The sequence below is a fragment of the Heterocephalus glaber genome, unplaced genomic scaffold (assembly GCF_053883595.1).
Source record: "Heterocephalus glaber isolate CG9 unplaced genomic scaffold, H.glaber_assembly_v1.0 deba00001765, whole genome shotgun sequence".
NCBI classification, from domain to species: Eukaryota; Metazoa; Chordata; class Mammalia; order Rodentia; family Bathyergidae; genus Heterocephalus; species Heterocephalus glaber.
The window spans coordinates 591,140-600,399 of NW_028258462.1; the positions used below are offsets into that span (position 1 = coordinate 591,140).

Genomic DNA, 9,260 nt, shown 5'->3' on the forward strand with positions numbered 1-9,260 from the left:
TGGCAATGTACCAACAGTCAAAGCACCTCATTAGACTGACTGTTCCTTTGCCGCGGGGCAGTGTCCTCACCACCTTCTCCCATCCATTTCCCTCAGATTACGCAGTGCTTTCACGTGGACCTTGTGGCTCCTTTCCCTCCTCCATACATTCCTGCGCTCCTTTGTGCTTTCTACCTCTTTGCTCACAAGGGCCCCCAGAACTCACCAGGGCTCTCATTCCTACCAAATTGTTCCAGTCTGTCATGCTAGTTGTTGCGTGTGATGAGGGCCAAGGTAAGACTGATCCATCAGGTGGTGTGGAGCCACTGCTACACAGTAACCCCCCGACCCCGCCGTGAAATGACAGCCTCAGGATGCTCAGCTAGAGGATCGTCCACAGCTTTCACAATGATCCAGTGAAAAAGAAACTGAAATGGTCAACTAAGGGAGACATTAGGGCCAAGCTAGACACACAGAATTGCCGGTGTCTAAGCCTGTGAAGCAAGGAGACTTCATTCTTGGAACCGTCCTGGACCTCACAGCCCTCCCCTCCCTTGGACCTCCTCCCTGTGACCTCAGGCCTAACCATCATCGCCACCTGCAGTGCATGGCCGAGCAGCACGGAAAGTCATGAGGACTCTCAAGAGCTCTGAGCCACTCTCAAGAGATTGTCCTTGAACATTTGCAGGCCTTGACCTTCCCGAGGTGGGGACAAGGACCACAATATCCTGTAACAGAAAAGAGTGAAGGTAGGTAGTACAATGAGGGCTGGGAGACCACTCCCTCCACCCACTTGAGTTTGGGCAACATCCTAGGGCCAATCCTCCCTCCACTGTCCTGAGAGAGGACAATAAAAGAGCAAACACCCAGGATATCTGTGAGGCTCCAGGCCAGAACACATGCATGTTAGATATCCGGGCCTGACCGTCTGTAAAATTTCTCCAACTCTTACCTTTTCAAAGGTTCATAAATATGGAATGCACCTCATGCATTCCATTTAATCAGAGAGACCTATGGGACAAGCGTTGCTCGTTGAAAGCTCCTGAAATGACTCAGAACCCTGTGGATTATTCCTATCAAGCATATCCAAAGAGCCGATGTGAATCCAGGGTGGAGTACATATATCTTTTAAAATCGAAACTGCTGAGACTGCCGTAAGTCAGGGACAGAGAATGGCACAAACATTCTCACACTGACTTTCATATTTTCATTCTGCCCTTTGAAGCTGGGTCTCCTTTACAAGGGAGACACCGCTTACAACCATCACTCAGGACTCCGCCTTAAGGGGCTTACCCACTCTAGCACCATGCGGGCTTAAAACGAGGCCAGCTGGAAATAAGGGAGCTGATTCTGCTCCTGCAAGAGACCGTGTAACAGTGACAGAAAGCTGTTTGGTGGCGAGGTGAGGCAGCTTCTTCATGCTGTCCCTGGGATGAATCTGAGCTGTGGTGCCATCTACACGGGCATCCACGGTGTCTTCTGGAAACCAACTCCACCTGCCCACTTTGGGGCTTGTGCGATCACTGCCCCTTAGCTGGCTGCCTTCATGTGCACTTCACATCCCCACCCTTACCGCGGCTGCCTGCACTTCCCCTCAAGCCCCCTTTTGTGCACACAGGTGTGTCACAGTGTGTGCTTCCTGGGAATTCACATTTAAGTGACGTGCATGTCATGTCCCCCCCACACTACAATATAGGGCAGCGAGTAGAAGATGCTTTCAGAAACTGGATGATCACCGTTCTTTTCCTCCTGCGCTTTCCGCTTGCTCCTTATCTATCTCCCGTTTTCTTTCTCAACGGCTGATGCATGCCAGCTTAAGGAGATGTACAGTAGCAAAAAAGACATGTCTGTGTACAAACCAACTATCGAAGAAAGTGAAAGTTCACGCAGTAGGACTCCATCCACCCCTGAACTAAGAGGTATTCTGAAGCTTCCTTTGCCATTCCCATATATACATGACCAGCACATTAAAAAAGCGGAAGCAAAATCCAAATAATTTTGGCTGATAATCCTCGCTAACGCCCCGCCCATATCCATTCTATGTGGCCCCCTCTTCCCCGCCCCATTAGAAACCTGAAAGACAGCACTGCACTTCTCTGGTCCCTGTCACGTCACACCCTGTTTCGGGTCACCCCGGCACTCCACCTGGCGAGGGCTCAGCAATATCCCTTTCCCACCCGGTGATCATCACGGCGCTCATCTCTCAATGTCACAATTTCTCGCTTCCTTCATCTGACATGAGGACTAGTCCTCAACCTGCAGGAGGAAAGGAGTGAGCTTCGGTACGATCCTTCCATGTGGACTCAGCCACTATCTGGCCCCTTCCACCTGGGACCAAGGATCTGTTCAACAAGGAGAGGGCCAGGAGGTCAGAGTCAGGAAACTCTCCCTTGTCTGGATCGAGGTTCACGGGAATGGACACCTGATTTCCCCTGTTGCAGACTAGTGTCATGCCTGGTCTGAAGAAGACATCACTGGGTGTCCATCCACTGCAGCCTCTGACCCATGGCCTCCATGCGGCTGTCTTGGGTAAGCTCGAACCCGGTCCCCTCCTTCCTTCTTTCCAATCACGTGTGATTCGCACTCCTTCTCACTGCCTCCACCAAGCTTCAAAGGAAGACAGATTGAGGCTCCCAGGGCTCCCCTTGCAGTCCTATCCCCTAGAAATGTGGATGAGGAGGGTATGAGCACCAGTGCCCTCAGCTGACCTTGAGCTACTCTGAATATGGTCCCTCTGAATCACCCACCGTCTGCAGCAGTAGGAAAGGGTAAGTGACCAGGGTGCAAGCACCAGTGTTCACTGCGTGAACACGGTGTGGCACCCAGGTGGGACGGGAGCACAGAGGCCGCGTGAAGAAAGAGCCACCTCCAACCAAAGGAAGGAAAGCACGCTTCCACTTTAATACTCTCACAGGGGCAGGTTTTGTTGATTTAACCTGTTTTCTGGGATTGCTCTTCACCCTCAGGGCACGCAGGGGCGTGCCTTCCTTGGTGTCTTGGCCAAGGCCATCTCCACTCTGGGGCTGTTGATGGGGTCACCATCCACAACCACTCGGCCAGGTGCACATCGCTGCTGTGCCTTCCTATTTGTCTACCAAGGAAAACACTCAGCACGGATTGGGAGGCCAGGCTTGCTCTCAAGTATTGATCTGCCTTCCTCCTGATCCTCGGCTGCTGTGTGCAGGGACTGACCTCAGAGTGGCCTTTATCCATGTTTCCTCAGCTCCACGGAGGGCTGCAGGAGGAAACAGCAGAGAACACCTGTCACACTCACTGGGATCCAGGGTTACCTGTAACTCGCCAAATGGCCCAGGTACTCACCGACAGATGACTTGGCTCCAACAACCTAAGCTGGCTTCCTTTTCTATCTTCCCGCCAATGTTCCAGTAAAACCTTTTCTCTTTACGAAGAAAAACACGTGACTGTATAAATGCAATGCTGTATATACACACGGTGGAATATTATTCTGCCTTAAAGAATGAAAGCGTGTCATTTGCAAGAAAACGAAAGGAACCTGAGACAATAATGTTGAGAGAAGCAAGGCAAACAGAAAGTTAACTATGACATGATTTATCTTGCATCAGAAACCTAAAATAAAAATAAATTCGTAAAATATGAAAATGAAGGAAACACGGAGGGAAACAAAAGGGAAGACATGTTAGCGATGAGGAAAGGAATCAGAGTCACATGAAGGTAGGGCTGATAAAGCAATCACAATGATCAAGATATCTTATAGACATGTACCAAACCTTCCATGATTATTCAGTTATTAAACAGGGATTCCAAGTGACCGCAGAAGTCCTTCTGCACTTGCATCTGAACACACACACACACACACACACACACACACACACACACGGCCCTAAGAGTCTACTTTGAGGCAGGATGACCATCAAAATGCAAGCTACTTGATCTCCAAATACACATGAATATACTTTTAAGATGTCTACTTCTGCTTCAGTGAAATGTTAATCAATTCCTGTTTGCACTGCTAATCCTATAGAGTGAGTCTTGATATGCAGAATGATCAGAGCCCCTGTTTGATATCTCCCTATTTCCTCTTCAAGACAATTTTATGAGGTGCTCATCTTGGTCGTATACCACCAAAATCCTTTTCTGATGCATGACTGGGGCTGCACGGAGTTCACAGACTGCTTGAGAAAAGGCTTCCCAGCACCTCAAAATTACTCTCTCTTTCCAAAAAAGAATGGTAGTTTGAAACAGTATTTTAGCATTCAGCAGAAACCTGATAGAATGTCTCCTGCATACTTCCCTTCTATTTCAGAGCACATATTTCAAAATCACATTCATAAATGTTTCATAATTTTGTGTCCAATATCAAGAGAATATTTTATTTCCATTATATCATATAGTTATTAGAAAGCAATATGTAATGCATTTTATTTTTATCAACCAACTTCTCTGGGCCAACTTCCTAGAAACTGCCTTGCTATTGTAGCAAGGCAACGTTTAAGAAGAGATAGACAACTTCCAATTGATTTTATGAATGAAATAACAATGCCTCGAACACTAACAGGCTATCTATTCTCTTCCATTTGTATCAGACACTACACTGATGACATCACTCAAATCCTCTGTTCATGGCTCCATGTGGGATAGAAGGAAACCTAGACCCTTCGTTGTCTCAATGTCTTTAGTTATGTATGAGACTAAGTGAGGTAGTCAGCTTGGGGACAAGCCACATGTTCCTCTAATAGTGATTTTACTTCCTCGGGAGAATAATATTATTAAAATGGAAAGGTCTGGGGCAAGGCTCTGTGGCAGAATACTTGCCCAGCATGTGTGAATCCCTGGGTTCGATTAACCAGCATAAACACACACACACACACACACACACACAGACACGCACACACACACACGCACACACACACAGACTCTTCTTCACCTTTGGCTTTTTGACAGTCTGCCAGTATCCAATACACACCTGGGCCTTGGGCCACACTTTAACGTTAACCATATAGTTGTGCTAGATCAGAGACTCAGAAGGTCGTATGTATGGCTTGAGAGATATGGCAACACACAGACAAATTTGCCACAGTGAATATCCCGTTTCTGTGAACTGTTCATTACAAAATGAGCACCATCTAGAGAGACATTAGCAAGGCAGGTGCTGAGAATGAAAGGCAAGTACTATAACATTCTACCTGAGAATAAATTCCTGATAGGAGCTGGATACCAAACCTGCTGAGCAAGACCAGGGCACCTGGGGACAGGCCAAGGGTGCTATGGACTCCTCACACACTAGGCTTACTGGGGAGACTTTGAACATGGCCCGCAAAAGCTCTAAGACCAAGATAACTGATGTCCCTCACCATGGGAAGCTGTAGAAGGCAGTGCCCATGCCTGGGTATTAGCTATTTCCTGTGACAATACCTTTCATTTACCTTATTCAGTCCAGAAACAGGAGTAGCAGGGCTCTGGTGTCCAGAGTTAGGATGCTACCAAGGACGGTGGTTGCCAGGTTCACGGATTCCGAGGACCATTGTACCTCATCATGATTCCACTGAGGCTAGCCAATGAGACTCCAGGACTCAGAGAGCAGAGTGAGACACACTGACACGAATGTTGTTGACTTTCACTTCCTGTTATCATTTCAGCATCATATCTCTTTTGCAGAGAACCTGCAGTGGTCTGAGAAGCAAAGTAGTCTGACATACTATGGTGTCTTAGTGACATTCTGTGCTGTGGCACAATACCTGGCACCCGTAACTGTAAGGAGGGAAGTTTTCTTTTGACTCACAGTTTGTAGAGGTTTCAGTCCATAGTCAGCTGGCTCCAAGGCAGGGCAGCATGGCAGAGGAGAAAGAGCTCATGGCCAGGCAGCAGGAAGGAGGGAGAGAGAGAGAGAGAGAGCGCAAGGGGGGGGGAGGGGCAGAGGGAGAGAGGGAGAGAGAAGGGAGATAGATCTTTCCAGACCATGCCCTCGTGACCCACGTCCTCCCACCAGGCTTCACCTCCCAACATCACATCCCACTCCCAACTCATCAGTAGACTAATCCACTGATAAATATCACACTCCCATGATCCAATCACCTCCCAAAAGTTCCGCCTATGACTGCATGAAGCATTGTGGGGACATCCAGATATAAACATGTGGCATCTTTGGAATCATTAACTAACTTATCCTGCTGCTGAATTCCAACCCTGCTAGGTATTGGAGTTAAGGTGGGGGCAGCCAGCTGATTAACCTGACTGTGAGATTCTAGAATGAAGTGCCTAGGAGGACAGCCATAGAGGCTTTCTCACTTCTAATCCCAGCTCTGTGGCATCTTGGGCAAGTCCTGACCCTAATCCCAGGACCCAAACATTGAGAGCACAACGGGAAAATGGCACTTAACTTGGCACCTTGTCAGATTCCAACAAATTACTGCTTCAGGCTTTGAGTGGTGGTCCTGGGAAGGTGTCTGTGGGTGTGGGGCTGGCTGCCTAAGTGCGAGCCTCTGCGAGGTGAGTGGGTTTGTGTCAGGAGACCTGTCGGAACCCATCTTCCTCTGTGGTATCTGGTTCTGCCCACTTAGGACAGATCTAGAGCTGGTGTGGCTTCTTGTCCTCAGAGGTTCCCGTGTCCCTTTACTTTTGCTCTTTTGCCCTGTACAGACTCGTCAGCACTTTGTTTCTGGCATTTGATCTTTCCTTGCTAAGATACATGTAGTACTTTTTCTTTAACTCTCTCCTCTACAGAGGCAGGGAGCTAGGCAGACAATCCTTGCATTTAGCGAAGTGGAATTAAGGGGGAAATATTCAAGGGAGGGGGAAGTCACAATAAAACATGCACATCTACTCCATCAGTCTGTCAGAAAAAAAGGAAGAAGGGAAGAAAGAGAAAGAAAGAAAAGAAAGAAAGAAAGAGAAAGAAAGAACGAAGAAAGAAATTGGAGAGAAACCACACATTTAGTAATTGAAACAGGGGTTGAAAGCCAGTCCATGGAAAAGAAAATAGATCGGAACATGGAGCCATGGATAGAGCACAATGGAAGCTATGACAGTGCTGACTCTGTGAATGAGACCATGTCCCAGAACAATCTCTTCTGAGGGCTTCTGGTGGCTAGTGGAGGGTGGGGCATGGAGTAAGCCAGGAGGAAGAGGCCTCCGATTTCACCTGATTATCTGGATTTCATCATCTACTTCAGGATCTCTCAGCCTTGCTGTCTGTCTCCCTGAGGCCATTGGTGGAGTCCAAGAATCATGCATAAAGGACAGTCTGAGGCCAGGCCCAGTCCACCCAAAGTGAACATGGAGGAGGAGGCAATCAAACAGTTAAAACCCCACAAGGTCTCCAAGAACACCCTGACCTACTTAGTCAGTAGACACCTGGGGAGGCCCAGAAATGATGTGGATCTGTCCCAGCGGGTGTGAACGTTGACAAGAGCAACCCCAGGGAGGACTCAGTCCTCACTTCATTCCGTCAAATGATTTACTGATATCTACATGAATTTATATTAAAAAAAATCAAATTAGAAGAACTAACCCATCTCATGTTTAAACTATTAAAATAACTGGATTTTCACTCCTATCTAAGTTGTGTTTTGTGACACCCCATTCATCTTTGTTTTTTTTTCCAGTATGAGGAATCAAACTCTGGACCTTGGGCTTGCCAGGCAGGTGGGGCTCCACTGAGCTAAATGCTCAGCCCAACACCAGCTTCTTGGGTCACAGTAGACAGGGGTTTCTGTCTATCCCAACTTTCCATGCAGGAGCTCTCGAGCGAGGGACAATGATGAGATCGAGCTGCACATGTCTCCTCTTAAGCCATTCGGCTCAGAATTAGGAGGGTGTGCCAGCTGTCACAGAACACTTGGCCGCTCCGCACCATGTCTTACCCTGCATGGCCATTTGTGAGAGCCATCCTTCGCATTCCTCTTTCAAATCTATGGGCTCACACTGGTGAAAAGATATTTGTGTAGAGCAGGCCCTGGGCTGGGTGTGAAGAAAAGGGAAAGGGGAGCTGGGAGGGAGAAAGGAAGGAGGAAGAGGAGAAAAAAGAGGAGGCAGTAGGGGAAGGGGAAGTAGAGGAGGAGGAGGAGGAGGAGAAGGAGGGGCCAGGGACAAGAATTCCCCCTTCCAGGTCACCCTCCCCGTGCCATCCACCTCCTTCAACCTGGCCCTACCTCCTAAGAACACATTCACCTAAGATCATCAGTGGGATAATCTACTGACGCCATATACTGGACCCATGATCCAGTCACCTTTCCCAATTCCCACCACTGAACACATGGGACTATGGGGACGTTTTAGACCTGAACCATAACATATTCCCATCTCTGCTGCCAACTATATCGATGTCCTGATCGTCAACCTCTCTATAAAGAACTAGCAATTATTTTGTTGCCCGACCATGGACCACGGGGATGTTGATGTCTATGGATTGTATCAGTGCTTCTTGGATTCCCATCCCAGCCAAGATGAAGGGCAGCTGGGTGGAAATGCATGGAGGACGGAAGAGTGGAAGGAAGCCCCCTGGGTGAGGATCGGGACGCCCTTGCACAAGCCTCTCTGTGGGTGTCAGTGCAGTGGCTGGGATCCCCTGACGTCAGAGCATGGGCTGTGGGGAGGCTCTCCCAAGATCCCCAAGGAAGGCCCAGATGTGCAGTGTGTGTTATTCGGTGGGCACCAAGAAAAGAGCACAGGGCAGGAGTCAGGGCTACAGATGCTAAGGCCCAGCAGGGGAAGGAGGCTCTGCATGTGTGTGCCTGCAGTGCCAGGGCTCTGGCTCTCACCCCTGTCCCCTCCCAAACCTACAGGCCTCTCTGTGCCTCGAATAGCTGTGTGCTGACAGATGCCCATTCTACCATATGGGCCAAGCAAAGCCAAGTCTCCCATGCAGCCACAGTCGATGAGACCGTTCATCAACTGCCTGCAGAAATGTCCTCAGTAACGACCTATAACGCCCTCCCTTTGCCTTAGATCACCCACTGATTATTCACTGGCTCCGTGGCTCTTTCCTCTTCGCCATACAGTCCCATTCTTCTTAGTGCCTTTGGCCTCTTGGCCTCCCTGTGTCCCTCAAATCCCTCGTGTGCTTCCTCTCCTCCCAGACTGTGCCAGTCCGCATGCCAGCTCCTGGGGGTGAGGGGCCCAAGGTGAGACGCATCCATCACAAGGCGTCGGGCCACTGCTGTACTTCCTCCTGCGAGGTGACATCTGGGATGCCTGGCTTGAGGACACATCCGGGCCAATCAGCGACAGGAAACTCGCTGTGTCTACCCCCATGCACTGGTGAGACCTCATCGTCACAGAACCTGCCTGGGTCCTCACAGCCC

The 9,260-nt window shown here is 49.1% G+C and overlaps 1 long non-coding RNA gene across 2 annotated transcripts; it reads right to left on the reverse strand.

Annotated features, from left to right (window-relative positions):
- Positions 1 to 2,856: 2,856 nt before the first annotated feature.
- Positions 2,857 to 6,806, reverse strand: LOC147821084 (uncharacterized). Of its 2 annotated transcripts, none has more exons than XR_015447689.1 (3): positions 5,385 to 6,806; positions 3,301 to 3,445; positions 2,857 to 3,214 (listed from the first exon to the last, which is right to left on the reverse strand). It is a non-coding gene; the product is annotated as an uncharacterized LOC147821084 (long non-coding RNA). The 2 variants fall into 2 exon arrangements; XR_015447688.1 differs by having other exon boundaries at positions 3,301 to 3,449.
- Between the last annotated feature and the right edge of the window lie 2,454 nt (positions 6,807 to 9,260).